Below are 27,446 nucleotides of genomic sequence, written 5' to 3'. Positions count from 1 at the left end.
TTCTGTGCCATGTTCTGCCGTACGTTCACTCTTTTGCTCGGCTTCTCCGTCGGAGGAGTCTAGATTTAGTGCGTGCCTCCTGTCCACTATCTAGCCGGGATAATTTAGACGCAGCCTTGGCACTTCACCAGGAGAGGTCGCTGTTATGGAAGCTCCGAGTAATGATGTCTTTCAGGGAGGCCCCTCCCCCTTTACGGAATCTTGGAGGTGGGCCCACCATCTGCGTGTTGCCAGTGGCCAGGAACCCCTGCGCCAACTTGGTCTGTTCCAACTCATACTTACCTGGCAGGGGTGATACAATGATCAAGAAGGTTGTTTGCCCAGGGCGAGGCTCGGCCATTGCACATCCGGTCGTGCTGACCCCTGCGAATTCCTCAAATGTGGGAATCTCGACTGCACAATTTCTGGTAGTGGGGGACTGCGTTCGCGCTCTCCCCTGATTTTGATGGTGTAAAGAAAAGACAGAGCGACTAGTGGAACGTGGACAATGCACTCTGTGGGACACCGTGGCTCATTTCTTTGCTTTCTGTGCCATGTTCTGCCATACGTTCACTCTTTTGCTCGGCTTCTCCGTCGGAGGAGTCTAGATTTAGTGCGTGCCTCCTGTCCACTATCTAGCCGGGATAATTTAGACGCAGCCTTGGCACTTCACCAGGAGAGGTCGCTGTTATGGAAGCTCCGAGTAATGATGTCTTTCAGGGAGGCCCCTCCCCCTTTACGGAATCTTGGAGGTGGGCCCACCATCTGCGTGTTGCCAGTGGCCAGGAACCCCTGCGCCAACTTGGTCTGTTCCAACTCATACTTACCTGGCTGGGGTGATACAATGATCAAGAAGGTTGTTTGCCCAGGGCGAGGCTCGGCCATTGCACATCCGGTCGTGCTGACCCCTGCGAATTCCTCAAATGTGGGAATCTCGACTGCACAATTTCTGGTAGTGGGGGACTGCGTTCGCGCTCTCCCCTGATTTTGATGGTGTAAAGAAAAGACAGAGCGATTAGTGGAACGTGGACAATGCACTCTGTGGGACACCGTGGCTCATTTCTTTGCTTTCTGTGCCATGTTCTGCCGTACGTTCACTCTTTTGCTCGGCTTCTCCGTCGGAGGAGTCTAGATTTAGTGCGTGCCTCCTGTCCACTATCTAGCCGGGATAATTTAGACGCAGCCTTGGCACTTCACCAGGAGAGGTCGCTGTTATGGAAGCTCCGAGTAATGATGTCTTTCAGGGAGGCCCCTCCCCCTTTACGGAATCTTGGAGGTGGGCCCACCATCTGCGTGTTGCCAGTGGCCAGGAACCCCTGCGCCAACTTTGTCTGTTCCAACTCATACTTACCTGGCAGGGGTGATACAATGATCAAGAAGGTTGTTTGCCCAGGGCGAGGCTCGGCCATTGCACATCCGGTCGTGCTGACCCCTGCGAATTCCTCAAATGTGGGAATCTCGACTGCACAATTTCTGGTAGTGGGGGACTGCGTTCGCGCTCTCCCCTGATTTTGATGGTGTAAAGAAAAGACAGAGCGACTAGTGGAACGTGGACAATGCACTCTGTGCGACACCGTGGCTCATTTCTTTGCTTTCTGTGCCATGTTCTGCCGTACGTTCACTCTTTTGCTCGGCTTCTCCGTCGGAGGAGTCTAGATTTAGTGCGTGCCTCCTGTCCACTATCTAGCCGGGATAATTTAGACGCAGCCTTGGCACTTCACCAGGAGAGGTCGCTGTTATGGAAGCTCCGAGTAATGATGTCTTTCAGGGAGGCCCCTCCCCCTTTACGGAATCTTGGAGGTGGGCCCACCATCTGCGTGTTGCCAGTGGCCAGGAACCCCTGCGCCAACTTTGTCTGTTCCAACTCATACTTACCTGGCAGGGGTGATACAATGATCAAGAAGGTTGTTTGCCCAGGGCGAGGCTCGGCCATTGCACATCCGGTCGTGCTGACCCCTGCGAATTCCTCAAATGTGGGAATCTCGACTGCACAATTTCTGGTAGTGGGGGACTGCGTTCGCGCTCTCCCCTGATTTTGATGGTGTAAAGAAAAGACAGAGCGACTAGTGGAACGTGGACAATGCACTCTGTGCGACACCGTGGCTCATTTCTTTGCTTTCTGTGCCATGTTCTGCCGTACGTTCACTCTTTTGCTCGGCTTCTCCGTCGGAGGAGTCTAGATTTAGTGCGTGCCTCCTGTCCACTATCTAGCCGGGATAATTTAGACGCAGCCTTGGCACTTCACCAGGAGAGGTCGCTGTTATGGAAGCTCCGAGTAATGATGTCTTTCAGGGAGGCCCCTCCCCCTTTACGGAATCTTGGAGGTGGGCCCACCATCTGCGTGTTGCCAGTGGCCAGGAACCCCTGCGCCAACTTGGTCTGTTCCAACTCATACTTACCTGGCAGGGGTGATACAATGATCAAGAAGATTGTTTGCCCAGGGCGAGGCTCGGCCATTGCACATCCGGTCGTGCTGACCCCTGCGAATTCCTCAAATGTGGGAATCTCGACTGCACAATTTCTGGTAGTGGGGGACTGCGTTCGCGCTCTCCCCTGATTTTGATGGTGTAAAGAAAAGACAGAGCGACTAGTGGAACGTGGACAATGCACTCTGTGGGACACCGTGGCTCATTTCTTTGCTTTCTGTGCCATGTTCTGCCGTACGTTCACTCTTTTGCTCGGCTTCTCCGTCGGAGGAGTCTAGATTTAGTGCGTGCCTCCTGTCCACTATCTAGCCGGGATAATTTAGACGCAGCCTTGGCACTTCACCAGGAGAGGTCGCTGTTATGGAAGCTCCGAGTAATGATGTCTTTCAGGGAGGCCCCTCCCCCTTTACGGAATCTTGGAGGTGGGCCCACCATCTGCGTGTTGCCAGTGGCCAGGAACCCCTGCGCCAACTTGGTCTGTTCCAACTCATACTTACCTGGCAGGGGTGATACAATGATCAAGAAGGTTGTTTGCCCAGGGCGAGGCTCGGCCATTGCACATCCGGTCGTGCTGACCCCTGCGAATTCCTCAAATGTGGGAATCTCGACTGCACAATTTCTGGTAGTGGGGGACTGCGTTCGCGCTCTCCCCTGATTTTGATGGTGTAAAGAAAAGACAGAGCGACTAGTGGAACGTGGACAATGCACTCTGTGGGACACCGTGGCTCATTTCTTTGCTTTCTGTGCCATGTTCTGCCGTACGTTCACTCTTTTGCTCGGCTTCTCCGTCGGAGTAGTCTAGATTTAGTGCGTGCCTCCTGTCCACTATCTAGCCGGGATAATTTAGACGCAGCCTTGGCACTTCACCAGGAGAGGTCGCTGTTATGGAAGCTCCGAGTAATGATGTCTTTCAGGGAGGCCCCTCCCCCTTTACGGAATCTTGGAGGTGGGCCCACCATCTGCGTGTTGCCAGTGGCCAGGAACCCCTGCGCCAACTTGGTCTGTTCCAACTCATACTTACCTGGCAGGGGTGATACAATGATCAAGAAGGTTGTTTGCCCAGGGCGAGGCTCGGCCATTGCACATCCGGTCGTGCTGACCCCTGCGAATTCCTCAAATGTGGCAATCTCGACTGCACAATTTCTGGTAGTGGGGGACTGCGTTCGCGCTCTCCCCTGATTTTGATGGTGTAAAGAAAAGACAGAGCGACTAGTGGAACGTGGACAATGCACTCTGTGGGACACCGTGGCTCATTTCTTTGCTTTCTGTGCCATGTTCTGCCGTACGTTCACTCTTTTGCTCGGCTTCTCCGTCGGAGGAGTCTAGATTTAGTGCGTGCCTCCTGTCCACTATCTAGCCGGGATAATTTAGACGCAGCCTTGGCACTTCACCAGGAGAGGTCGCTGTTATGGAAGCTCCGAGTAATGATGTCTTTCAGGGAGGCCCCTCCCCCTTTACGGAATCTTGGAGGTGGGCCCACCATCTGCGTGTTGCCAGTGGCCAGGAACCCCTGCGCCAACTTGGTCTGTTCCAACTCATACTTACCTGGCAGGGGTGATACAATGATCAAGAAGGTTGTTTGCCCAGGGCGAGGCTCGGCCATTGCACATCCGGTCGTGCTGACCCCTGCGAATTCCTCAAATGTGGCAATCTCGACTGCACAATTTCTGGTAGTGGGGGACTGCGTTCGCGCTCTCCCCTGATTTTGATGGTGTAAAGAAAAGACAGAGCGACTAGTGGAACGTGGACAATGCACTCTGTGGGACACCGTGGCTCATTTCTTTGCTTTCTGTGCCATGTTCTGCCGTACGTTCACTCTTTTGCTCGGCTTCTCCGTCGGAGGAGTCTAGATTTAGTGCGTGCCTCCTGTCCACTATCTAGCCGGGATAATTTAGACGCAGCCTTGGCACTTCACCAGGAGAGGTCGCTGTTATGGAAGCTCCGAGTAATGATGTCTTTCAGGGAGGCCCCTCCCCCTTTACGGAATCTTGGAGGTGGGCCCACCATCTGCGTGTTGCCAGTGGCCAGGAACCCCTGCGCCAACTTGGTCTGTTCCAACTCATACTTACCTGGCAGGGGTGATACAATGATCAAGAAGGTTGTTTGCCCAGGGCGAGGCTCGGCCATTGCACATCCGGTCGTGCTGACCCCTGCGAATTCCTCAAATGTGGGAATCTCGACTGCACAATTTCTGGTAGTGGGGGACTGCGTTCGCGCTCTCCCCTGATTTTGATGGTGTAAAGAAAAGACAGAGCGACTAGTGGAACGTGGACAATGCACTCTGTGGGACACCGTGGCTCATTTCTTTGCTTTCTGTGCCATGTTCTGCCGTACGTTCACTCTTTTGCTCGGCTTCTCCGTCGGAGGAGTCTAGATTTAGTGCGTGCCTCCTGTCCACTATCTAGCCGGGATAATTTAGACGCAGCCTTGGCACTTCACCAGGAGAGGTCGCTGTTATGGAAGCTCCGAGTAATGATGTCTTTCAGGGAGGCCCCTCCCCCTTTACGGAATCTTGGAGGTGGGCCCACCATCTGCGTGTTGCCAGTGGCCAGGAACCCCTGCGCCAACTTGGTCTGTTCCAACTCATACTTACCTGGCAGGGGTGATACAATGATCAAGAAGGTTGTTTGCCCAGGGCGAGGCTCGGCCATTGCACATCCGGTCGTGCTGACCCCTGCGAATTCCTCAAATGTGGGAATCTCGACTGCACAATTTCTGGTAGTGGGGGACTGCGTTCGCGCTCTCCCCTGATTTTGATGGTGTAAAGAAAAGACAGAGCGACTAGTGGAACGTGGACAATGCACTCTGTGGGACACCGTGGCTCATTTCTTTGCTTTCTGTGCCATGTTCTGCCGTACGTTCACTCTTTTGCTCGGCTTCTCCGTCGGAGGAGTCTAGATTTAGTGCGTGCCTCCTGTCCACTATCTAGCCGGGATAATTTAGACGCAGCCTTGGCACTTCACCAGGAGAGGTCGCTGTTATGGAAGCTCCGAGTAATGATGTCTTTCAGGGAGGCCCCTCCCCCTTTACGGAATCTTGGAGGTGGGCCCACCATCTGCGTGTTGCCAGTGGCCAGGAACCCCTGCGCCAACTTGGTCTGTTCCAACTCATACTTACCTGGCAGGGGTGATACAATGATCAAGAAGGTTGTTTGCCCAGGGCGAGGCTCGGCCATTGCACATCCGGTCGTGCTGACCCCTGCGAATTCCTCAAATGTGGGAATCTCGACTGCACAATTTCTGGTAGTGGGGGACTGCGTTCGCGCTCTCCCCTGATTTTGATGGTGTAAAGAAAAGACAGAGCGACTAGTGGAACGTGGACAATGCACTCTGTGGGACACCGTGGCTCATTTCTTTGCTTTCTGTGCCATGTTCTGCCGTACGTTCACTCTTTTGCTCGGCTTCTCCGTCGGAGGAGTCTAGATTTAGTGCGTGCCTCCTGTCCACTATCTAGCCGGGATAATTTAGACGCAGCCTTGGCACTTCACCAGGAGAGGTCGCTGTTATGGAAGCTCCGAGTAATGATGTCTTTCAGGGAGGCCCCTCCCCCTTTACGGAATCTTGGAGGTGGGCCCACCATCTGCGTGTTGCCAGTGGCCAGGAACCCCTGCGCCAACTTGGTCTGTTCCAACTCATACTTACCTGGCAGGGGTGATACAATGATCAAGAAGGTTGTTTGCCCAGGGCGAGGCTCGGCCATTGCACATCCGGTCGTGCTGACCCCTGCGAATTCCTCAAATGTGGCAATCTCGACTGCACAATTTCTGGTAGTGGGGGACTGCGTTCGCGCTCTCCCCTGATTTTGATGGTGTAAAGAAAAGACAGAGCGACTAGTGGAACGTGGACAATGCACTCTGTGGGACACCGTGGCTCATTTCTTTGCTTTCTGTGCCATGTTCTGCCGTACGTTCACTCTTTTGCTCGGCTTCTCCGTCGGAGGAGTCTAGATTTAGTGCGTGCCTCCTGTCCACTATCTAGCCGGGATAATTTAGACGCAGCCTTGGCACTTCACCAGGAGAGGTCGCTGTTATGGAAGCTCCGAGTAATGATGTCTTTCAGGGAGGCCCCTCCCCCTTTACGGAATCTTGGAGGTGGGCCCACCATCTGCGTGTTGCCAGTGGCCAGGAACCCCTGCGCCAACTTGGTCTGTTCCAACTCATACTTACCTGGCAGGGGTGATACAATGATCAAGAAGGTTGTTTGCCCAGGGCGAGGCTCGGCCATTGCACATCCGGTCGTGCTGACCCCTGCGAATTCCTCAAATGTGGGAATCTCGACTGCACAATTTCTGGTAGTGGGGGACTGCGTTCGCGCTCTCCCCTGATTTTGATGGTGTAAAGAAAAGACAGAGCGACTAGTGGAACGTGGACAATGCACTCTGTGGGACACCGTGGCTCATTTCTTTGCTTTCTGTGCCATGTTCTGCCGTACGTTCACTCTTTTGCTCGGCTTCTCCGTCGGAGGAGTCTAGATTTAGTGCGTGCCTCCTGTCCACTATCTAGCCGGGATAATTTAGACGCAGCCTTGGCACTTCACCAGGAGAGGTCGCTGTTATGGAAGCTCCGAGTAATGATGTCTTTCAGGGAGGCCCCTCCCCCTTTACGGAATCTTGGAGGTGGGCCCACCATCTGCGTGTTGCCAGTGGCCAGGAACCCCTGCGCCAACTTGGTCTGTTCCAACTCATACTTACCTGGCAGGGGTCATACAATGATCAAGAAGGTTGTTTGCCCAGGGCGAGGCTCGGCCATTGCACATCCGGTCGTGCTGACCCCTGCGAATTCCTCAAATGTGGGAATCTCGACTGCACAATTTCTGGTAGTGGGGGACTGCGTTCGCGCTCTCCCCTGATTTTGATGGTGTAAAGAAAAGACAGAGCGACTAGTGGAACGTGGACAATGCACTCTGTGGGACACCGTGGCTCATTTCTTTGCTTTCTGTGCCATGTTCTGCCGTACGTTCACTCTTTTGCTCGGCTTCTCCGTCGGAGGAGTCTAGATTTAGTGCGTGCCTCCTGTCCACTATCTAGCCGGGATAATTTAGACGCAGCCTTGGCACTTCACCAGGAGAGGTCGCTGTTATGGAAACTCCGAGTAATGATGTCTTTCAGGGAGGCCCCTCCCCCTTTACGGAATCTTGGAGGTGGGCCCACCATCTGCGTGTTGCCAGTGGCCAGGAACCCCTGCGCCAACTTGGTCTGTTCCAACTCATACTTACCTGGCAGGGGTGATACAATGATCAAGAAGGTTGTTTGCCCAGGGCGAGGCTCGGCCATTGCACATCCGGTCGTGCTGACCCCTGCGAATTCCTCAAATGTGGGAATCTCGACTGCACAATTTCTGGTAGTGGGGGACTGCGTTCGCGCTCTCCCCTGATTTTGATGGTGTAAAGAAAAGACAGAGCGACTAGTGGAACATGGACAATGCACTCTGTGGGACACCGTGGCTCATTTCTTTGCTTTCTGTGCCATGTTCTGCCGTACATTGACAGAAAACCAGTGTTTACGAGTATGGAAATGTACATCCTTCCCCTTTCTGTTTAACAAACATAAAGATGTAGCTTGGAAGGTGGCACAGAACTTTTTACCAACAAGAACAGTCTCTACAGATGGGGTCTGTGTGCTAGTGCTAAATGTATCAGAGAAAGCTTTTGTAATGAAGAAACAATAGATCATGTGTTTTGGGACTGTACATTTGCTAAACTTGTGTGGAATGTGTTTAGGCCATGGTTTGGAAATTACAACATGGTTTTATGTAGAGAAACTGTACTTTTTGGATTACACATGAGGAAAAAAGGTCAAGAATTTTGTAGACTCTGGGCAGTTATTAATTGTGTCAAATGTACCTTGTGGGTGGTTAGGAATAAGTTATTCCTTAAAAAAGAAAAGATTACTTTGGGTGGGGCAAAAAGTACGGCACTGAACAGCATTAAGGACTATGTCACAAGAGACTTGTTGAAGTACGGGAAGGAAAAAACAAAAGTCATGTGGAAAATGGATTGTATGGAAAATTTGTTTGGGTGGGATTTATGCTTTTAATGGGACATAATTTGCGACTTGTGTAATACGTATTATGTTTGTGATATGTTGATGTGATATCCTTCTGATTTAAATGCAGTGAACAATGTAAAAGAATTTAGCCTCCACAATGTGCTTGTACATGTATTTATAAGCTGATACTTCTGAGTATTATGTATGTATTTGCTATGAAACACAATAAAGTAAAAAAATTGAAAAATTGTTTGCCCAGGGCGAGGCTCGGCCATTGCACATCCGGTCGTGCTGACCCCTGCGAATTCCTCAAATGTGGGAATCTCGACTGCACAATTTCTGGTAGTGGGGGACTGCGTTCGCGCTCTCCCCTGATTTTGATGGTGTAAAGAAAAGACAGAGCGACTAGTGGAACGTGGACAATGCACTCTGTGGGACACCGTGGCTCATTTCTTTGCTTTCTGTGCCATGTTCTGCCGTACGTTCACTCTTTTCCTCGGCTTCTCCGTCGGAGGAGTCTAGATTTAGTGCGTGCCTCCTGTCCACTATCTAGCCGGGATAATTTAGACGCAGCCTTGGCACTTCACCAGGAGAGGTCGCTGTTATGGAAGCTCCGAGTAATGATGTCTTTCAGGGAGGCCCCTCCCCCTTTACGGAATCTTGGAGGTGGGCCCACCATCTGCGTGTTGCCAGTGGCCAGGAACCCCTGCGCCAACTTGGTCTGTTCCAACTCATACTTACCTGGCAGGGGTGATACAATGATCAAGAAGGTTGTTTGCCCAGGGCGAGGCTCGGCCATTGCACATCCGGTCGTGCTGACCCCTGCGAATTCCTCAAATGTGGGAATCTCGACTGCACAATTTCTGGTAGTGGGGGACTGCGTTCGCGCTCTCCCCTGATTTTGATGGTGTAAAGAAAAGACAGAGCGACTAGTGGAACGTGGACAATGCACTCTGTGGGACACCGTGGCTCATTTCTTTGCTTTCTGTGCCATGTTCTGCCGTACGTTCACTCTTTTGCTCGGCTTCTCCGTCGGAGGAGTCTAGATTTAGTGCGTGCCTCCTGTCCACTATCTAGCCGGGATAATTTAGACGCAGCCTTGGCACTTCACCAGGAGAGGTCGCTGTTATGGAAGCTCCGAGTAATGATGTCTTTCAGGGAGGCCCCTCCCCCTTTACGGAATCTTGGAGGTGGGCCCACCATCTGCGTGTTGCCAGTGGCCAGGAACCCCTGCGCCAACTTGGTCTGTTCCAACTCATACTTACCTGGCAGGGGTGATACAATGATCAAGAAGGTTGTTTGCCCAGGGCGAGGCTCGGCCATTGCACATCCGGTCGTGCTGACCCCTGCGAATTCCTCAAATGTGGGAATCTCGACTGCACAATTTCTGGTAGTGGGGGACTGCGTTCGCGCTCTCCCCTGATTTTGATGGTGTAAAGAAAAGACAGAGCGACTAGTGGAACGTGGACAATGCACTCTGTGGGACACCATGGCTCATTTCTTTGCTTTCTGTGCCATGTTCTGCCGTACGTTCACTCTTTTGCTCGGCTTCTCCGTCGGAGGAGTCTAGATTTAGTGCGTGCCTCCTGTCCACTATCTAGCCGGGATAATTTAGACGCAGCCTTGGCACTTCACCAGGAGAGGTCGCTGTTATGGAAACTCCGAGTAATGATGTCTTTCAGGGAGGCCCCTCCCCCTTTACGGAATCTTGGAGGTGGGCCCACCATCTGCGTGTTGCCAGTGGCCAGGAACCCCTGCGCCAACTTGGTCTGTTCCAACTCATACTTACCTGGCAGGGGTGATACAATGATCAAGAAGGTTGTTTGCCCAGGGCGAGGCTCGGCCATTGCACATCCGGTCGTGCTGACCCCTGCGAATTCCTCAAATGTGGGAATCTCGACTGCACAATTTCTGGTAGTGGGGGACTGCGTTCGCGCTCTCCCCTGATTTTGATGGTGTAAAGAAAAGACAGAGCGACTAGTGGAACGTGGACAATGCACTCTGTGGGACACCGTGGCTCATTTCTTTGCTTTCTGTGCCATGTTCTGCCGTACGTTCACTCTTTTGCTCGGCTTCTCCGTCGGAGGAGTCTAGATTTAGTGCGTGCCTCCTGTCCACTATCTAGCCGGGATAATTTAGACGCAGCCTTGGCACTTCACCAGGAGAGGTCGCTGTTATGGAAGCTCCGAGTAATGATGTCTTTCAGGGAGGCCCCTCCCCCTTTACGGAATCTTGGAGGTGGGCCCACCATCTGCGTGTTGCCAGTGGCCAGGAACCCCTGCGCCAACTTGGTCTGTTCCAACTCATACTTACCTGGCAGGGGTGATACAATGATCAAGAAGGTTGTTTGCCCAGGGCGAGGCTCGGCCATTGCACATCCGGTCGTGCTGACCCCTGCGAATTCCTCAAATGTGGGAATCTCGACTGCACAATTTCTGGTAGTGGGGGACTGCGTTCGCGCTCTCCCCTGATTTTGATGGTGTAAAGAAAAGACAGAGCGACTAGTGGAACGTGGACAATGCACTCTGTGGGACACCGTGGCTCATTTCTTTGCTTTCTGTGCCATGTTCTGCCGTACGTTCACTCTTTTGCTCGGCTTCTCCGTCGGAGGAGTCTAGATTTAGTGCGTGCCTCCTGTCCACTATCTAGCCGGGATAATTTAGACGCAGCCTTGGCACTTCACCAGGAGAGGTCGCTGTTATGGAAACTCCGAGTAATGATGTCTTTCAGGGAGGCCCCTCCCCCTTTACGGAATCTTGGAGGTGGGCCCACCATCTGCGTGTTGCCAGTGGCCAGGAACCCCTGCGCCAACTTGGTCTGTTCCAACTCATACTTACCTGGCAGGGGTGATACAATGATCAAGAAGGTTGTTTGCCCAGGTATCTTGACGGCTGGAGTGCAAGGACTGAAGCATGGTGTTACCTGGACAAAGGAGGAATGCTGCAAGATTCGAATTGTTGGAAGATCTGGAGATGGATCGATTGCAGTTTAGTCGCCAGATCCTGCAAAAAGAATTGGGATTTCCAACAAATCAACTGGATTATGTCTTTGCTTTTCCTGGTAAGAAGATTTTTGAAGTCATTTTTGCAAGTTTAAGGATTTTTGAACTGTGCTGTGAGAGATTTGATAAAAAGAAGAAGGATTCTGCAGCCTTCCAGAAGATTGTTTTCATACCTTTGTCAGAGAGAGACTTAAAGATTGTCCATGTCGTGATGTATTCTGAAAAAGTGAAGATTGAGGACATTAGCACATGGTTAATGAGGTATGCCACAGTTCTTTCTGGATTTGAAGTAAAAGATGTGGATGGAATTAAAACGGGAGAACGAAGATTCCAAGTCAGGCTGAAAAGAATCGGTGATGGGATTCAACATCTACCCAATAATATTCAGATTGGTGCTTTTAGAGGCTCTGTTTTTTATGCAGGACAACCGAAGGAATGCAGGCGTTGTAGAAGCAAAGAGCATCTCGCGGCCCAATGCACTGTGGAGGTTTGTAGAATATGTAAGAGCACAGAACATACTGCCTCACAGTGCACTGCTTCTACAGTTTGTAATCTTTGCCTTTCACAAGACCACAGGTTTAAAGATTGTCCACGAGCCTATGCAAACCGTGTTAAAATGTGTGCTCCCCCCTCAGAAACTGAGTATAGTTCCACCATTGTCCAACACATGGAGGTAGTAACTCTGGAAGCACATGCTTCCAACATGGCTACCACCACACCTGAATCTGATTACAACAATCAGCCTGATTTGGCTGGAACACAAGGAACAGATTTTCACCCCTTTTTTTCAAGTGAGGTTGATATTAACCCAAACCAACATATGAATGAGGCCACAGCTGAAGGAAGTTTGGACCCCCTCAGTCCATCGGAAGACACGGAAAGTGAAACATCCTGTTCAGAGAGTTCATCCGAGTCTTCGGCCGCCCTCAATGAGAGCCCAGATGGATCTGTAATTCCACCCTCACAAGCCGAAGGATTCCTGGGAACTACAGAAATTGGAGCAGAGAATCCTTTGGAGTCAATCGTTTCCAACAATGGGGAGAACCCCTCTACAAGTTCACCATCTACAAGTTCACCATCTGCTTTCCCTGTGTCTCCCTCTGGTGGAGGAAATGTAGAAGACAAAAGGGAGAGAGTCCTCACCACCTCCTCTGGGGAGGCACAGTGGGGGGCTGGGATCAACTGGTCGCCCAAATCCCCTCTAGAAACCCCATTCTTAGAGCCTGATGAGGTCTTAGTGTTCTCCACAGCAACTCAAATGAAAGAAAGTTCTTCACAATCAAATACCTCCTCAGCAAGTCTAGCAAATAAAAAGAAACATGCAAAAAAAAGGAAGAAGACTTGCCATGAACATTGATATCCTTCCTAATTCCCCTAATGGACATTCTAAAAACAACATCTATTAATGTACGTGGCATAAATGATAGAGTGAAATGTGAGGCAGTTTTTGAACATCTACAAACCTTAAAAAGTGACATTTATTTCTTACAGGAATGTTGGCTTTCATATAAAGATGATTATAAAACCTTCCAAGGACGATGGACACATGGGCCTTCTGTGTGGTCAGGAGATAACTCTAACAGAGCGTCTGGAGTAGGAATACTTTTTAGAGCTCATAATATTGAGGTCCAGAAAATTCAAATTATACAGGATGGAAGACTGATCTGTGTCGATATTCAGAGGCACGGGCTTGAGCTGAGACTTATTAATATCTATTGCCCCACTGATTTAAAAGATCGGTTAGAAACACTTTCAGCTTTATATCCTGTATTGTTATGTAACAATCCCATTGTAATAGCTGGTGATTTTAATTGTGTCCTAAATTGTAAAGATAAAATAACCAAAACAGCCAACACAACAGATAGTAGCTCTGAGCTGTTGAAGACCATTATAAAGGATTTTAAACTGATTGATACATACAGAAAAGAAAATCCAGATCTGCCTGGTTTTACCTGGACAAATGGAAAGGCACACTCAAGAATAGACATGATTTTAACATCAACAAGTCTTGAGGTGACACAAGCTAAAGTGGCACCAACATTTTTTTCAGATCACTCCCTTTTGACCTGTGCAGTAAAAATCCCTGGGTCTATAAAAGCTGGACAAGGTTACTGGAAACTGAATACAAGCCTTTTAGATAACCCCAATGTAATTAACAGATATAAAGCAAAATTTTATGATTGGATTTCATTGAAAAGTCTTTATAACTCAGCTTCAGACTGGTGGGAGGAAATCAAAAAGAGAACAAGAATATTCTTCCAAATAGAAGGGAAAAGGAAAGCTCAAGGGAAAAAACTTTATCTAAAAAGGTTACAAGGAAAACTGCAGAGATTCTATAAAATGCAGCAGGAGGGCTTTGATGTAGATGAGGAGATCACCCTGATTAAAGGGAAAATGATGACCATCGCAGCAGAAGATGCAAGAGGAGTTATAGAAAGGAGTCGAGCTAAAACCTTTGAACAGAACGAAAATTGCACACAGTATTTCTTCAGGAAATCGCTGAAACCACGTCAGTCAATAAAAGAACTAAAAAATCAAGATGGTATCAAAGTGGACAAACAAAATGAGCTGGCAAATGTTGTGGAAACTTTTTACAAAGATCTTTATAAGAAGCCTTGTACAAATTCTATACAGAAGCAGCGTTTTCTGGGACAAATAGAAAAGGTCCTGTTAAATGAAGACAAATATCTTTTAGAAAGTCCCTTTTCGCTACACGAAATAAAAAAGGCCATAGATAACCTATCAAAGAATAAAGCACCAGGACTTGACGGTTTGCCAGGGGATTTTTATATTGCTTTTAAGGACATCTTAGCGGAGGAGCTCCTTAACATATATAAAGAATCTCAGGAGAAGGGAGAATTACCTGACAGTATGAGAAACGGATGTATCTCACTCCTCTTTAAAAAAGGAGAAAAATCAGACATAAAGAATTGGAGACCAATAAGCCTTTTAGGGACTGACTATAAGATCTGTGCTAAAGTTATGTGCACTAGATTGCAAACTGTGTTGGCCAAAGTCGTCAGCTCTGAACAGACCTGCGGAATCCCAAAGAGAGGAATATCAGATAATCTTGCCTTGACACGGGACATTATCCTCTACTCTAAGGAAAGACAAACTCCAGTGAGCATTGTGACCTTGGACCATGAAAAAGCATTTGATAAACTTGATAGAGAATTTTTAATGTCAATTTTAGAAAAGATGAATTTTGGACCATTGTTTTTGTCCTCCATTAAAATGATGTACTGCAACATTTCCAGCATTGCCATGATAAATGGCCACCCATCAGCAACCATCCCGCTGCAGTCTGGACTAAGACAAGGGTGCCCTCTGTCAGCTTCACTATTTGTCATGTGCATGGAGCCCCTAGCCAATGCAATACGTTCTAATGTGAACTTCAGAGGAATGCCAATCCCTGGAGGGAATGGAAGACAGGCAAAATTATCTATGTATATGGATGATATAACCTTCTTTGCAGTGGATAACTTTTCTATTCACACAGGATTGGCTACATGTGGACAATTCTCTAAAGCAACAGGAATTAAGTTGAATGTAAGTAAAAGTGAAATCTTGTACAGTAATTGGACAGAAAACAAAATACCCTTAGGGTTGACTGAACAAGAGAAAAATATTAAGGTTCTTGGGATTTACTTTGGAGAAGAGACGGATAGGAAAAACTGGGGAACGAGAATAAATAAAATAAAACAGAAATTCTTCCTATGGCGATCACGTGACCTAACAATGCTTGGCAAAATTATGATTGCAAAGATGGAAATTCTATCAGCCTTATCATACCTGGCGATGATACTTCCTGCCCCCAGTTCCTTCATCACAATGGCCCGCCGGGAGATGTTCCGCCTTATCTGGGGTGGAAAAACAGAGAGAGTCAAAAGGACAATCATGTATAAACCAAAAGCTTTAGGGGGCAGAGACGTGCTGGATATTACAAAGAAATTTAAAGCAATGTTCCTGAGTAATATCTTAAAAGGAATAGCAGACCAAGGAGGAGAAGCTCTGTGGACTCTCTTTGCCAAATTCTGGGTGGGTAGGTATATGCCTGGGAAGAACTGGGAAAGGCGACCTCTCACCCTACCCTCCTCGGATACTCGGCCATACCTCTACCAAGAAGCAAAAGATTTCTTAGTGAAGCATAAAGGAACCATATGTGCAGGCTCTGAATTAAGTAGCGGTGCCATCCATGAATTATTGGAGGATGCCCCCCCGAGAATAGAAACAATTAGGGCATTGACAGAAAACCAGTGTGTACGAGTATGGAAATGTACATCCTTCCCCTTTCTGTTTAACAAACATAAAGATGTAGCTTGGAAGGTGGCACAGAACTGTTTACCAACAAGAACAGTCCTCTACAGATGGGGTCTGTGTGCTAGTGCTAAATGTATCAGAGAAAGCTTTTGTAATGAAGAAACAATAGATCATGTGTTTTGGGACTGTACATTTGCTAAACTTGTGTGGAATGTGTTTAGGCCATGGTTTGGAAATTACAACATGGTTTTATGTAGAGAAACTGTACTTTTTGGATTACACATGAGGAAAAAAGGTCAAGAATTTTGTAGACTCTGGGCAGTTATTAATTGTGTCAAATGTACCTTGTGGGTGGTTAGGAATAAGTTATTCCTTAAAAAAGAAAAGATTACTTTGGGTGGGGCAAAAAGTATGGCACTGAACAGCATTAAGGACTATGTCACAAGAGACTTGTTGAAGTACGGGAAGGAAAAAACAAAAGTCATGTGGAAAATGGATTGTATGGAACATTTGTTTGGGTGGGATTTATGCTTTTAATGGGACAGAATTTGCGACTTGTGTAATACGTATTATGTTTGTGATATGTTGATGTGATATCCTTCTGATTTAAATGCAGTGAACAATGTAAAAGAATTTAGCCTCCACAATGTGCTTGTACATGTATTTATAAGCTGATACTTCTGAGTATTATGTATGTATTTGCTATGAAACACAATAAAGTAAAAAAAATTGAAAAAAATTGAAAAAAATTGTTTGCCCAGGGCGAGGCTCGGCCATTGCACATCCGGTCGTGCTGACCCCTGCGAATTCCTCAAATGTGGGAATCTCGACTGCACAATTTCTGGTAGTGGGGGACTGCGTTCGCGCTCTCCCCTGATTTTGATGGTGTAAAGAAAAGACAGAGCGACTAGTGGAACGTGGACAATGCACTCTGTGGGACACCGTGGCTCATTTCTTTGCTTTCTGTGCCATGTTCTGCCGTACGTTCACTCTTTTGCTCGGCTTCTCCGTCGGAGGAGTCTAGATTTAGTGCGTGCCTCCTGTCCACTATCTAGCCGGGATAATTTAGACGCAGCCTTGGCACTTCACCAGGAGAGGTCGCTGTTATGGAAGCTCCGAGTAATGATGTCTTTCAGGGAGGCCCCTCCCCCTTTACGGAATCTTGGAGGTGGGCCCACCATCTGCGTGTTGCCAGTGGCCAGGAACCCCTGCGCCAACTTGGTCTGTTCCAACTCATACTTACCTGGCAGGGGTGATACAATGATCAAGAAGGTTGTTTGCCCAGGGCGAGGCTCGGCCATTGCACATCCGGTCGTGCTGACCCCTGCGAATTCCTCAAATGTGGGAATCTCGACTGCACAATTTCTGGTAGTGGGGGACTGCGTTCGCGCTCTCCCCTGATTTTGATGGTGTAAAGAAAAGACAGAGCGACTAGTGGAACGTGGACAATGCACTCTGTGGGACACCGTGGCTCATTTCTTTGCTTTCTGTGCCATGTTCTGCCGTACGTTCACTCTTTTGCTCGGCTTCTCCGTCGGAGGAGTCTAGATTTAGTGCGTGCCTCCTGTCCACTATCTAGCCGGGATAATTTAGACGCAGCCTTGGCACTTCACCAGGAGAGGTCGCTGTTATGGAAACTCCGAGTAATGATGTCTTTCAGGGAGGCCCCTCCCCCTTTACGGAATCTTGGAGGTGGGCCCACCATCTGCGTGTTGCCAGTGGCCAGGAACCCCTGCGCCAACTTGGTCTGTTCCAACTCATACTTACCTGGCAGGGGTGATACAATGATCAAGAAGGTTGTTTGCCCAGGGCGAGGCTCGGCCATTGCACATCCGGTCGTGCTGACCCCTGCGAATTCCTCAAATGTGGGAATCTCGACTGCACAATTTCTGGTAGTGGGGGACTGCGTTCGCGCTCTCCCCTGATTTTGATGGTGTAAAGAAAAGACAGAGCGACTAGTGGAACGTGGACAATGCACTCTGTGGGACACCATGGCTCATTTCTTTGCTTTCTGTGCCATGTTCTGCCGTACGTTCACTCTTTTGCTCGGCTTCTCCGTCGGAGGAGTCTAGATTTAGTGCGTGCCTCCTGTCCACTATCTAGCCGGGATAATTTAGACGCAGCCTTGGCACTTCACCAGGAGAGGTCGCTGTTATGGAAACTCCGAGTAATGATGTCTTTCAGGGAGGCCCCTCCCCCTTTACGGAATCTTGGAGGTGGGCCCACCATCTGCGTGTTGCCAGTGGCCAGGAACCCCTGCGCCAACTTGGTCTGTTCCAACTCATACTTACCTGGCAGGGGTGATACAATGATCAAGAAGGTTGTTTGCCCAGGGCGAGGCTCGGCCATTGCACATCCGGTCGTGCTGACCCCTGCGAATTTCTCAAATGTGGGAATCTCGACTGCACAATTTCTGGTAGTGGGGGACTGCGTTCGCGCTCTCCCCTGATTTTGATGGTGTAAAGAAAAGACAGAGCGACTAGTGGAACGTGGACAATGCACTCTGTGGGACACCATGGCTCATTTCTTTGCTTTCTGTGCCATGTTCTGCCGTACATTGACAGAAAACCAGTGTTTACGAGTATGGAAATGTACATCCTTCCCCTTTCTGTTTAACAAACATAAAGATGTAGCTTGGAAGGTGGCACAGAACTTTTTACCAACAAGAACAGTCTCTACAGATGGGGTCTGTGTGCTAGTGCTAAATGTATCAGAGAAAGCTTTTGTAATGAAGAAACAATAGATCATGTGTTTTGGGACTGTACATTTGCTAAACTTGTGTGGAATGTGTTTAGGCCATGGTTTGGAAATTACAACATGGTTTTATGTAGAGAAACTGTACTTTTTGGATTACACATGAGGAAAAAAGGTCAAGAATTTTGTAGACTCTGGGCAGTTATTAATTGTGTCAAATGTACCTTGTGGGTGGTTAGGAATAAGTTATTCCTTAAAAAAGAAAAGATTACTTTGGGTGGGGCAAAAAGTACGGCACTGAACAGCATTAAGGACTATGTCACAAGAGACTTGTTGAAGTACGGGAAGGAAAAAACAAAAGTCATGTGGAAAATAGATTGTATGGAAAATTTGTTTGGGTGGGATTTATGCTTTTAATGGGACATAATTTGCGACTTGTGTAATACGTATTATGTTTGTGATATGTTGATGTGATATCCTTCTGATTTAAATGCAGTGAACAATGTAAAAGAATTTAGCCTCCACAATGTGCTTGTACATGTATTTATAAGCTGATACTTCTGAGTATTATGTATGTATTTGCTATGAAACACAATAAAGTAAAAAAATTGAAAAATTGTTTGCCCAGGGCGAGGCTCGGCCATTGCACATCCGGTCGTGCTGACCCCTGCGAATTCCTCAAATGTGGGAATCTCGACTGCACAATTTCTGGTAGTGGGGGACTGCGTTCGCGCTCTCCCCTGATTTTGATGGTGTAAAGAAAAGACAGAGCGACTAGTGGAACGTGTACAATGCACTCTGTGGGACACCGTGGCTCATTTCTTTGCTTTCTGTGCCATGTTCTGCCGTACGTTCACTCTTTTGCTCGGCTTCTCCGTCGGAGGAGTCTAGATTTCGTGCGTGCCTCCTGTCCACTATCTAGCCGGGATAATTTAGACGCAGCCTTGGCACTTCACCAGGAGAGGTCGCTGTTATGGAAGCTCCGAGTAATGATGTCTTTCAGGGAGGCCCCTCCCCCTTTACGGAATCTTGGAGGTGGGCCCACCATCTGCGTGTTGCCAGTGGCCAGGAACCCCTGCGCCAACTTGGTCTGTTCCAACTCATACTTACCTGGCAGGGGTGATACAATGATCAAGAAGGTTGTTTGCCCAGGGCGAGGCTCGGCCATTGCACATCCGGTCGTGCTGACCCCTGCGAATTCCTCAAATGTGGGAATCTCGACTGCACAATTTCTGGTAGTGGGGGACTGCGTTCGCGCTCTCCCCTGATTTTGATGGTGTAAAGAAAAGACAGAGCGACTAGTGGAACGTGTACAATGCACTCTGTGGGACACCGTGGCTCATTTCTTTGCTTTCTGTGCCATGTTCTGCCGTACGTTCACTCTTTTGCTCGGCTTCTCCGTCGGAGGAGTCTAGATTTAGTGCGTGCCTCCTGTCCACTATCTAGCCGGGATAATTTAGACGCAGCCTTGGCACTTCACCAGGAGAGGTCGCTGTTATGGAAGCTCCGAGTAATGATGTCTTTCAGGGAGGCCCCTCCCCCTTTACGGAATCTTGGAGGTGGGCCCACCATCTGCGTGTTGCCAGTGGCCAGGAACCCCTGCGCCAACTTGGTCTGTTCCAACTCATACTTACCTGGCAGGGGTGATACAATGATCAAGAAGGTTGTTTGCCCAGGTATCTTGACGGCTGGAGTGCAAGGACTGAAGCATGGTGTTACCTGGACAAAGGAGGAATGCTGCAAGATTCGAATTGTTGGAAGATCTGGAGATGGATCGATTGCAGTTTAGTCGCCAGATCCTGCAAAAAGAATTGGGATTTCCAACAAATCAACTGGATTATGTCTTTGCTTTTCCTGGTAAGAAGATTTTTGAAGTCATTTTTGCAAGTTTAAGGATTTTTGAACTGTGCTGTGAGAGATTTGATAAAAAGAAGAAGGATTCTGCAGCCTTCCAGAAGATTGTTTTCATACCTTTGTCAGAGAGAGACTTAAAGATTGTCCATGTCGTGATGTATTCTGAAAAAGTGAAGATTGAGGACATTAGCACATGGTTAATGAGGTATGCCACAGTTCTTTCTGGATTTGAAGTAAAAGATGTGGATGGAATTAAAACGGGAGAACGAAGATTCCAAGTCAGGCTGAAAAGAATCGGTGATGGGATTCAACATCTACCCAATAATATTCAGATTGGTGCTTTTAGAGGCTCTGTTTTTTATGCAGGACAACCGAAGGAATGCAGGCGTTGTAGAAGCAAAGAGCATCTCGCGGCCCAATGCACTGTGGAGGTTTGTAGAATATGTAAGAGCACAGAACATACTGCCTCACAGTGCACTGCTTCTACAGTTTGTAATCTTTGCCTTTCACAAGACCACAGGTTTAAAGATTGTCCACGAGCCTATGCAAACCGTGTTAAAATGTGTGCTCCCCCCTCAGAAACTGAGTATAGTTCCACCATTGTCCAACACATGGAGGTAGTAACTCTGGAAGCACATGCTTCCAACATGGCTACCACCACACCTGAATCTGATTACAACAATCAGCCTGATTTGGCTGGAACACAAGGAACAGATTTTCACCCCTTTTTTTCAAGTGAGGTTGATATTAACCCAAACCAACATATGAATGAGGCCACAGCTGAAGGAAGTTTGGACCCCCTCAGTCCATCGGAAGACACGGAAAGTGAAACATCCTGTTCAGAGAGTTCATCCGAGTCTTCGGCCGCCCTCAATGAGAGCCCAGATGGATCTGTAATTCCACCCTCACAAGCCGAAGGATTCCTGGGAACTACAGAAATTGGAGCAGAGAATCCTTTGGAGTCAATCGTTTCCAACAATGGGGAGAACCCCTCTACAAGTTCACCATCTACAAGTTCACCATCTGCTTTCCCTGTGTCTCCCTCTGGTGGAGGAAATGTAGAAGACAAAAGGGAGAGAGTCCTCACCACCTCCTCTGGGGAGGCACAGTGGGGGGCTGGGATCAACTGGTCGCCCAAATCCCCTCTAGAAACCCCATTCTTAGAGCCTGATGAGGTCTTAGTGTTCTCCACAGCAACTCAAATGAAAGAAAGTTCTTCACAATCAAATACCTCCTCAGCAAGTCTAGCAAATAAAAAGAAACATGCAAAAAAAAGGAAGAAGACTTGCCATGAACATTGATATCCTTCCTAATTCCCCTAATGGACATTCTAAAAACAACATCTATTAATGTACGTGGCATAAATGATAGAGTGAAATGTGAGGCAGTTTTTGAACATCTACAAACCTTAAAAAGTGACATTTATTTCTTACAGGAATGTTGGCTTTCATATAAAGATGATTATAAAACCTTCCAAGGACGATGGACACATGGGCCTTCTGTGTGGTCAGGAGATAACTCTAACAGAGCGTCTGGAGTAGGAATACTTTTTAGAGCTCATAATATTGAGGTCCAGAAAATTCAAATTATACAGGATGGAAGACTGATCTGTGTCGATATTCAGAGGCACGGGCTTGAGCTGAGACTTATTAATATCTATTGCCCCACTGATTTAAAAGATCGGTTAGAAACACTTTCAGCTTTATATCCTGTATTGTTATGTAACAATCCCATTGTAATAGCTGGTGATTTTAATTGTGTCCTAAATTGTAAAGATAAAATAACCAAAACAGCCAACACAACAGATAGTAGCTCTGAGCTGTTGAAGACCATTATAAAGGATTTTAAACTGATTGATACATACAGAAAAGAAAATCCAGATCTGCCTGGTTTTACCTGGACAAATGGAAAGGCACACTCAAGAATAGACATGATTTTAACATCAACAAGTCTTGAGGTGACACAAGCTAAAGTGGCACCAACATTTTTTTCAGATCACTCCCTTTTGACCTGTGCAGTAAAAATCCCTGGGTCTATAAAAGCTGGACAAGGTTACTGGAAACTGAATACAAGCCTTTTAGATAACCCCAATGTAATTAACAGATATAAAGCAAAATTTTATGATTGGATTTCATTGAAAAGTCTTTATAACTCAGCTTCAGACTGGTGGGAGGAAATCAAAAAGAGAACAAGAATATTCTTCCAAATAGAAGGGAAAAGGAAAGCTCAAGGGAAAAAACTTTATCTAAAAAGGTTACAAGGAAAACTGCAGAGATTCTATAAAATGCAGCAGGAGGGCTTTGATGTAGATGAGGAGATCACCCTGATTAAAGGGAAAATGATGACCATCGCAGCAGAAGATGCAAGAGGAGTTATAGAAAGGAGTCGAGCTAAAACCTTTGAACAGAACGAAAATTGCACACAGTATTTCTTCAGGAAATCGCTGAAACCACGTCAGTCAATAAAAGAACTAAAAAATCAAGATGGTATCAAAGTGGACAAACAAAATGAGCTGGCAAATGTTGTGGAAACTTTTTACAAAGATCTTTATAAGAAGCCTTGTACAAATTCTATACAGAAGCAGCGTTTTCTGGGACAAATAGAAAAGGTCCTGTTAAATGAAGACAAATATCTTTTAGAAAGTCCCTTTTCGCTACACGAAATAAAAAAGGCCATAGATAACCTATCAAAGAATAAAGCACCAGGACTTGACGGTTTGCCAGGGGATTTTTATATTGCTTTTAAGGACATCTTAGCGGAGGAGCTCCTTAACATATATAAAGAATCTCAGGAGAAGGGAGAATTACCTGACAGTATGAGAAACGGATGTATCTCACTCCTCTTTAAAAAAGGAGAAAAATCAGACATAAAGAATTGGAGACCAATAAGCCTTTTAGGGACTGACTATAAGATCTGTGCTAAAGTTATGTGCACTAGATTGCAAACTGTGTTGGCCAAAGTCGTCAGCTCTGAACAGACCTGCGGAATCCCAAAGAGAGGAATATCAGATAATCTTGCCTTGACACGGGACATTATCCTCTACTCTAAGGAAAGACAAACTCCAGTGAGCATTGTGACCTTGGACCATGAAAAAGCATTTGATAAACTTGATAGAGAATTTTTAATGTCAATTTTAGAAAAGATGAATTTTGGACCATTGTTTTTGTCCTCCATTAAAATGATGTACTGCAACATTTCCAGCATTGCCATGATAAATGGCCACCCATCAGCAACCATCCCGCTGCAGTCTGGACTAAGACAAGGGTGCCCTCTGTCAGCTTCACTATTTGTCATGTGCATGGAGCCCCTAGCCAATGCAATACGTTCTAATGTGAACTTCAGAGGAATGCCAATCCCTGGAGGGAATGGAAGACAGGCAAAATTATCTATGTATATGGATGATATAACCTTCTTTGCAGTGGATAACTTTTCTATTCACACAGGATTGGCTACATGTGGACAATTCTCTAAAGCAACAGGAATTAAGTTGAATGTAAGTAAAAGTGAAATCTTGTACAGTAATTGGACAGAAAACAAAATACCCTTAGGGTTGACTGAACAAGAGAAAAATATTAAGGTTCTTGGGATTTACTTTGGAGAAGAGACGGATAGGAAAAACTGGGGAACGAGAATAAATAAAATAAAACAGAAATTCTTCCTATGGCGATCACGTGACCTAACAATGCTTGGCAAAATTATGATTGCAAAGATGGAAATTCTATCAGCCTTATCATACCTGGCGATGATACTTCCTGCCCCCAGTTCCTTCATCACAATGGCCCGCCGGGAGATGTTCCGCCTTATCTGGGGTGGAAAAACAGAGAGAGTCAAAAGGACAATCATGTATAAACCAAAAGCTTTAGGGGGCAGAGACGTGCTGGATATTACAAAGAAATTTAAAGCAATGTTCCTGAGTAATATCTTAAAAGGAATAGCAGACCAAGGAGGAGAAGCTCTGTGGACTCTCTTTGCCAAATTCTGGGTGGGTAGGTATATGCCTGGGAAGAACTGGGAAAGGCGACCTCTCACCCTACCCTCCTCGGATACTCGGCCATACCTCTACCAAGAAGCAAAAGATTTCTTAGTGAAGCATAAAGGAACCATATGTGCAGGCTCTGAATTAAGTAGCGGTGCCATCCATGAATTATTGGAGGATGCCCCCCCGAGAATAGAAACAATTAGGGCATTGACAGAAAACCAGTGTGTACGAGTATGGAAATGTACATCCTTCCCCTTTCTGTTTAACAAACATAAAGATGTAGCTTGGAAGGTGGCACAGAACTGTTTACCAACAAGAACAGTCCTCTACAGATGGGGTCTGTGTGCTAGTGCTAAATGTATCAGAGAAAGCTTTTGTAATGAAGAAACAATAGATCATGTGTTTTGGGACTGTACATTTGCTAAACTTGTGTGGAATGTGTTTAGGCCATGGTTTGGAAATTACAACATGGTTTTATGTAGAGAAACTGTACTTTTTGGATTACACATGAGGAAAAAAGGTCAAGAATTTTGTAGACTCTGGGCAGTTATTAATTGTGTCAAATGTACCTTGTGGGTGGTTAGGAATAAGTTATTCCTTAAAAAAGAAAAGATTACTTTGGGTGGGGCAAAAAGTATGGCACTGAACAGCATTAAGGACTATGTCACAAGAGACTTGTTGAAGTACGGGAAGGAAAAAACAAAAGTCATGTGGAAAATGGATTGTATGGAACATTTGTTTGGGTGGGATTTATGCTTTTAATGGGACAGAATTTGCGACTTGTGTAATACGTATTATGTTTGTGATATGTTGATGTGATATCCTTCTGATTTAAATGCAGTGAACAATGTAAAAGAATTTAGCCTCCACAATGTGCTTGTACATGTATTTATAAGCTGATACTTCTGAGTATTATGTATGTATTTGCTATGAAACACAATAAAGTAAAAAAAATTGAAAAAAAATTGAAAAAAAAATTGTTTGCCCAGGGCGAGGCTCGGCCATTGCACATCCGGTCGTGCTGACCCCTGCGAATTCCTCAAATGTGGGAATCTCGACTGCACAATTTCTGGTAGTGGGGGACTGCGTTCGCGCTCTCCCCTGATTTTGATGGTGTAAAGAAAAGACAGAGCGACTAGTGGAACGTGGACAATGCACTCTGTGGGACACCATGGCTCATTTCTTTGCTTTCTGTGCCATGTTCTGCCGTATGTTCACTCTTTTGCTCGGCTTCTCCGTCGGAGGAGTCTAGATTTAGTGCGTGCCTCCTGTCCACTATCTAGCCGGGATAATTTAGACGCAGCCTTGGCACTTCACCAGGAGAGGTCGCTGTTATGGAAGCTCCGAGTAATGATGTCTTTCAGGGAGGCCCCTCCCCCTTTACGGAATCTTGGAGGTGGGCCCACCATCTGCGTGTTGCCAGTGGCCAGGAACCCCTGCGCCAACTTGGTCTGTTCCAACTCATACTTACCTGGCAGGGGTGATACAATGATCAAGAAGGTTGTTTGCCCAGGGCGAGGCTCGGCCATTGCACATCCGGTCGTGCTGACCCCTGCGAATTCCTCAAATGTGGGAATCTCGACTGCACAATTTCTGGTAGTGGGGGACTGCGTTCGCGCTCTCCCCTGATTTTGATGGTGTAAAGAAAAGACAGAGCGACTAGTGGAACGTGGACAATGCACTCTGTGGGACACCGTGGCTCATTTCTTTGCTTTCTGTGCCATGTTCTGCCGTACGTTCACTCTTTTGCTCGGCTTCTCCGTCGGAGGAGTCTAGATTTAGTGCGTGCCTCCTGTCCACTATCTAGCCGGGATAATTTAGACGCAGCCTTGGCACTTCACCAGGAGAGGTCGCTGTTATGGAAGCTCCGAGTAATGATGTCTTTCAGGGAGGCCCCTCCCCCTTTACGGAATCTTGGAGGTGGGCCCACCATCTGCGTGTTGCCAGTGGCCAGGAACCCCTGCGCCAACTTGGTCTGTTCCAACTCATACTTACCTGGCAGGGGTGATACAATGATCAAGAAGGTTGTTTGCCCAGGGCGAGGCTCGGCCATTGCACATCCGGTCGTGCTGACCCCTGCGAATTCCTCAAATGTGGGAATCTCGACTGCACAATTTCTGGTAGTGGGGGACTGCGTTCGCGCTCTCCCCTGATTTTGATGGTGTAAAGAAAAGACAGAGCGACTAGTGGAACGTGGACAATGCACTCTGTGGGACACCATGGCTCATTTCTTTGCTTTCTGTGCCATGTTCTGCCGTACGTTCACTCTTTTGCTCGGCTTCTCCGTCGGAGGAGTCTAGATTTAGTGCGTGCCTCCTGTCCACTATCTAGCCGGGATAATTTAGACGCAGCCTTGGCACTTCACCAGGAGAGGTCGCTGTTATGGAAACTCCGAGTAATGATGTCTTTCAGGGAGGCCCCTCCCCCTTTACGGAATCTTGGAGGTGGGCCCACCATCTGCGTGTTGCCAGTGGCCAGGAACCCCTGCGCCAACTTGGTCTGTTCCAACTCATACTTACCTGGCAGGGGTGATACAATGATCAAGAAGGTTGTTTGCCCAGGGCGAGGCGCGGCCATTGCACATCCGGTCGTGCTGACCCCTGCGAATTCCTCAAATGTGGGAATCTCGACTGCACAATTTCTGGTAGTGGGGGACTGCGTTCGCGCTCTCCCCTGATTTTGATGGTGTAAAGAAAAGACAGAGCGACTAGTGGAACGTGGACAATGCACTCTGTGGGACACCATGGCTCATTTCTTTGCTTTCTGTGCCATGTTCTGCCGTACGTTCACTCTTTTGCTCGGCTTCTCCGTCGGAGGAGTCTAGATTTAGTGCGTGCCTCCTGTCCACTATCTAGCCGGGATAATTTAGACGCAGCCTTGGCACTTCACCAGGAGAGGTCGCTGTTATGGAAGCTCCGAGTAATGATGTCTTTCAGGGAGGCCCCTCCCCCTTTACGGAATCTTGGAGGTGGGCCCACCATCTGCGTGTTGCCAGTGGCCAGGAAACCCCTGCGCCAACTTGGTCTGTTCCAACTCATACTTACCTGGCAGGGGTGATACAATGATCAAGAAGGTTGTTTGCCCAGGGCGAGGCTCGGCCATTGCACATCCGGTCGTGCTGACCCCTGCGAATTCCTCAAATGTGGGAATCTCGACTGCACAATTTCTGGTAGTGGGGGACTGCGTTCGCGCTCTCCCCTGATTTTGATGGTGTAAAGAAAAGACAGAGCGACTAGTGGAACGTGGACAATGCACTCTGTGGGACACC

At 47.5% G+C, this 27,446-nt stretch overlaps 29 non-coding genes and 4 pseudogenes across 29 annotated transcripts; all 33 read left to right on the top strand.

Annotated features, from left to right (window-relative positions):
- The first annotated feature begins 274 nt into the window (after positions 1–274).
- On the top strand, positions 275–439 carry LOC121707971. The gene has a single exon (XR_006031463.1). It is a non-coding gene; the product is annotated as a U1 spliceosomal RNA (small nuclear RNA).
- A 359-nt stretch (positions 440–798) lies between these two features.
- Positions 799–963, top strand: LOC121708058. The gene has a single exon (XR_006031549.1). It is a non-coding gene; the product is annotated as a U1 spliceosomal RNA (small nuclear RNA).
- Positions 964–1,322: 359 nt separating this feature from the next.
- LOC121707970 lies at positions 1,323–1,487 on the top strand. The gene has a single exon (XR_006031462.1). It is a non-coding gene; the product is annotated as a U1 spliceosomal RNA (small nuclear RNA).
- A 359-nt stretch (positions 1,488–1,846) lies between these two features.
- On the top strand, positions 1,847–2,011 carry LOC121707969. The gene has a single exon (XR_006031461.1). It is a non-coding gene; the product is annotated as a U1 spliceosomal RNA (small nuclear RNA).
- A 359-nt stretch (positions 2,012–2,370) lies between these two features.
- Positions 2,371–2,535, top strand: LOC121708021. The gene has a single exon (XR_006031512.1). It is a non-coding gene; the product is annotated as a U1 spliceosomal RNA (small nuclear RNA).
- A 359-nt stretch (positions 2,536–2,894) lies between these two features.
- On the top strand, positions 2,895–3,059 carry LOC121707968. Its single transcript, XR_006031460.1, has one exon. It is a non-coding gene; the product is annotated as a U1 spliceosomal RNA (small nuclear RNA).
- A 359-nt stretch (positions 3,060–3,418) lies between these two features.
- Positions 3,419–3,583, top strand: LOC121708035. Its single transcript, XR_006031526.1, has one exon. It is a non-coding gene; the product is annotated as a U1 spliceosomal RNA (small nuclear RNA).
- A 359-nt stretch (positions 3,584–3,942) lies between these two features.
- On the top strand, positions 3,943–4,107 carry LOC121708033. Its single transcript, XR_006031524.1, has one exon. It is a non-coding gene; the product is annotated as a U1 spliceosomal RNA (small nuclear RNA).
- A 359-nt stretch (positions 4,108–4,466) lies between these two features.
- LOC121707967 lies at positions 4,467–4,631 on the top strand. Its single transcript, XR_006031459.1, has one exon. It is a non-coding gene; the product is annotated as a U1 spliceosomal RNA (small nuclear RNA).
- Positions 4,632–4,990: 359 nt separating this feature from the next.
- On the top strand, positions 4,991–5,155 carry LOC121707966. The gene has a single exon (XR_006031458.1). It is a non-coding gene; the product is annotated as a U1 spliceosomal RNA (small nuclear RNA).
- Positions 5,156–5,514: 359 nt separating this feature from the next.
- Positions 5,515–5,679, top strand: LOC121707965. The gene has a single exon (XR_006031457.1). It is a non-coding gene; the product is annotated as a U1 spliceosomal RNA (small nuclear RNA).
- Positions 5,680–6,038: 359 nt separating this feature from the next.
- LOC121708032 lies at positions 6,039–6,203 on the top strand. The gene has a single exon (XR_006031523.1). It is a non-coding gene; the product is annotated as a U1 spliceosomal RNA (small nuclear RNA).
- A 359-nt stretch (positions 6,204–6,562) lies between these two features.
- LOC121707964 lies at positions 6,563–6,727 on the top strand. Its single transcript, XR_006031456.1, has one exon. It is a non-coding gene; the product is annotated as a U1 spliceosomal RNA (small nuclear RNA).
- A 359-nt stretch (positions 6,728–7,086) lies between these two features.
- Positions 7,087–7,251, top strand: LOC121708051. The gene has a single exon (XR_006031542.1). It is a non-coding gene; the product is annotated as a U1 spliceosomal RNA (small nuclear RNA).
- A 359-nt stretch (positions 7,252–7,610) lies between these two features.
- LOC121707962 lies at positions 7,611–7,775 on the top strand. The gene has a single exon (XR_006031455.1). It is a non-coding gene; the product is annotated as a U1 spliceosomal RNA (small nuclear RNA).
- Positions 7,776–8,596: 821 nt separating this feature from the next.
- On the top strand, positions 8,597–8,764 carry LOC121708099. The gene has a single exon (XR_006031584.1). It is a non-coding gene; the product is annotated as a U1 spliceosomal RNA (small nuclear RNA).
- Positions 8,765–9,123: 359 nt separating this feature from the next.
- Positions 9,124–9,288, top strand: LOC121707961. Its single transcript, XR_006031454.1, has one exon. It is a non-coding gene; the product is annotated as a U1 spliceosomal RNA (small nuclear RNA).
- Positions 9,289–9,647: 359 nt separating this feature from the next.
- LOC121707960 lies at positions 9,648–9,812 on the top strand. The gene has a single exon (XR_006031453.1). It is a non-coding gene; the product is annotated as a U1 spliceosomal RNA (small nuclear RNA).
- A 359-nt stretch (positions 9,813–10,171) lies between these two features.
- On the top strand, positions 10,172–10,336 carry LOC121707959. Its single transcript, XR_006031452.1, has one exon. It is a non-coding gene; the product is annotated as a U1 spliceosomal RNA (small nuclear RNA).
- Positions 10,337–10,695: 359 nt separating this feature from the next.
- Positions 10,696–10,860, top strand: LOC121707958. Its single transcript, XR_006031451.1, has one exon. It is a non-coding gene; the product is annotated as a U1 spliceosomal RNA (small nuclear RNA).
- Positions 10,861–11,219: 359 nt separating this feature from the next.
- LOC121708120 lies at positions 11,220–11,341 on the top strand (annotated as a pseudogene).
- A 5,055-nt stretch (positions 11,342–16,396) lies between these two features.
- Positions 16,397–16,527, top strand: LOC121708106 (annotated as a pseudogene).
- A 359-nt stretch (positions 16,528–16,886) lies between these two features.
- LOC121707957 lies at positions 16,887–17,051 on the top strand. Its single transcript, XR_006031450.1, has one exon. It is a non-coding gene; the product is annotated as a U1 spliceosomal RNA (small nuclear RNA).
- Positions 17,052–17,410: 359 nt separating this feature from the next.
- Positions 17,411–17,575, top strand: LOC121707956. Its single transcript, XR_006031449.1, has one exon. It is a non-coding gene; the product is annotated as a U1 spliceosomal RNA (small nuclear RNA).
- A 359-nt stretch (positions 17,576–17,934) lies between these two features.
- LOC121708017 lies at positions 17,935–18,099 on the top strand. Its single transcript, XR_006031509.1, has one exon. It is a non-coding gene; the product is annotated as a U1 spliceosomal RNA (small nuclear RNA).
- An 821-nt stretch (positions 18,100–18,920) lies between these two features.
- On the top strand, positions 18,921–19,088 carry LOC121708098. Its single transcript, XR_006031583.1, has one exon. It is a non-coding gene; the product is annotated as a U1 spliceosomal RNA (small nuclear RNA).
- Positions 19,089–19,447: 359 nt separating this feature from the next.
- Positions 19,448–19,612, top strand: LOC121707955. Its single transcript, XR_006031448.1, has one exon. It is a non-coding gene; the product is annotated as a U1 spliceosomal RNA (small nuclear RNA).
- Positions 19,613–19,971: 359 nt separating this feature from the next.
- LOC121708119 lies at positions 19,972–20,093 on the top strand (annotated as a pseudogene).
- A 5,035-nt stretch (positions 20,094–25,128) lies between these two features.
- On the top strand, positions 25,129–25,282 carry LOC121708103 (annotated as a pseudogene).
- Positions 25,283–25,641: 359 nt separating this feature from the next.
- Positions 25,642–25,806, top strand: LOC121707954. The gene has a single exon (XR_006031447.1). It is a non-coding gene; the product is annotated as a U1 spliceosomal RNA (small nuclear RNA).
- Positions 25,807–26,165: 359 nt separating this feature from the next.
- LOC121707953 lies at positions 26,166–26,330 on the top strand. Its single transcript, XR_006031446.1, has one exon. It is a non-coding gene; the product is annotated as a U1 spliceosomal RNA (small nuclear RNA).
- Positions 26,331–26,689: 359 nt separating this feature from the next.
- LOC121708054 lies at positions 26,690–26,854 on the top strand. Its single transcript, XR_006031545.1, has one exon. It is a non-coding gene; the product is annotated as a U1 spliceosomal RNA (small nuclear RNA).
- A 360-nt stretch (positions 26,855–27,214) lies between these two features.
- Positions 27,215–27,379, top strand: LOC121707952. The gene has a single exon (XR_006031445.1). It is a non-coding gene; the product is annotated as a U1 spliceosomal RNA (small nuclear RNA).
- The last annotated feature ends 67 nt before the right edge of the window (positions 27,380–27,446 follow it).

This window comes from Alosa sapidissima, chromosome 4, assembly GCF_018492685.1.
Source record: "Alosa sapidissima isolate fAloSap1 chromosome 4, fAloSap1.pri, whole genome shotgun sequence".
In the NCBI taxonomy this organism is placed as follows: Eukaryota; Metazoa; Chordata; class Actinopteri; order Clupeiformes; family Clupeidae; genus Alosa; species Alosa sapidissima.
The sequence above is the reverse complement of the archived record's forward strand: the minus strand, read 5'-3'. Positions and strand labels throughout refer to the sequence as shown.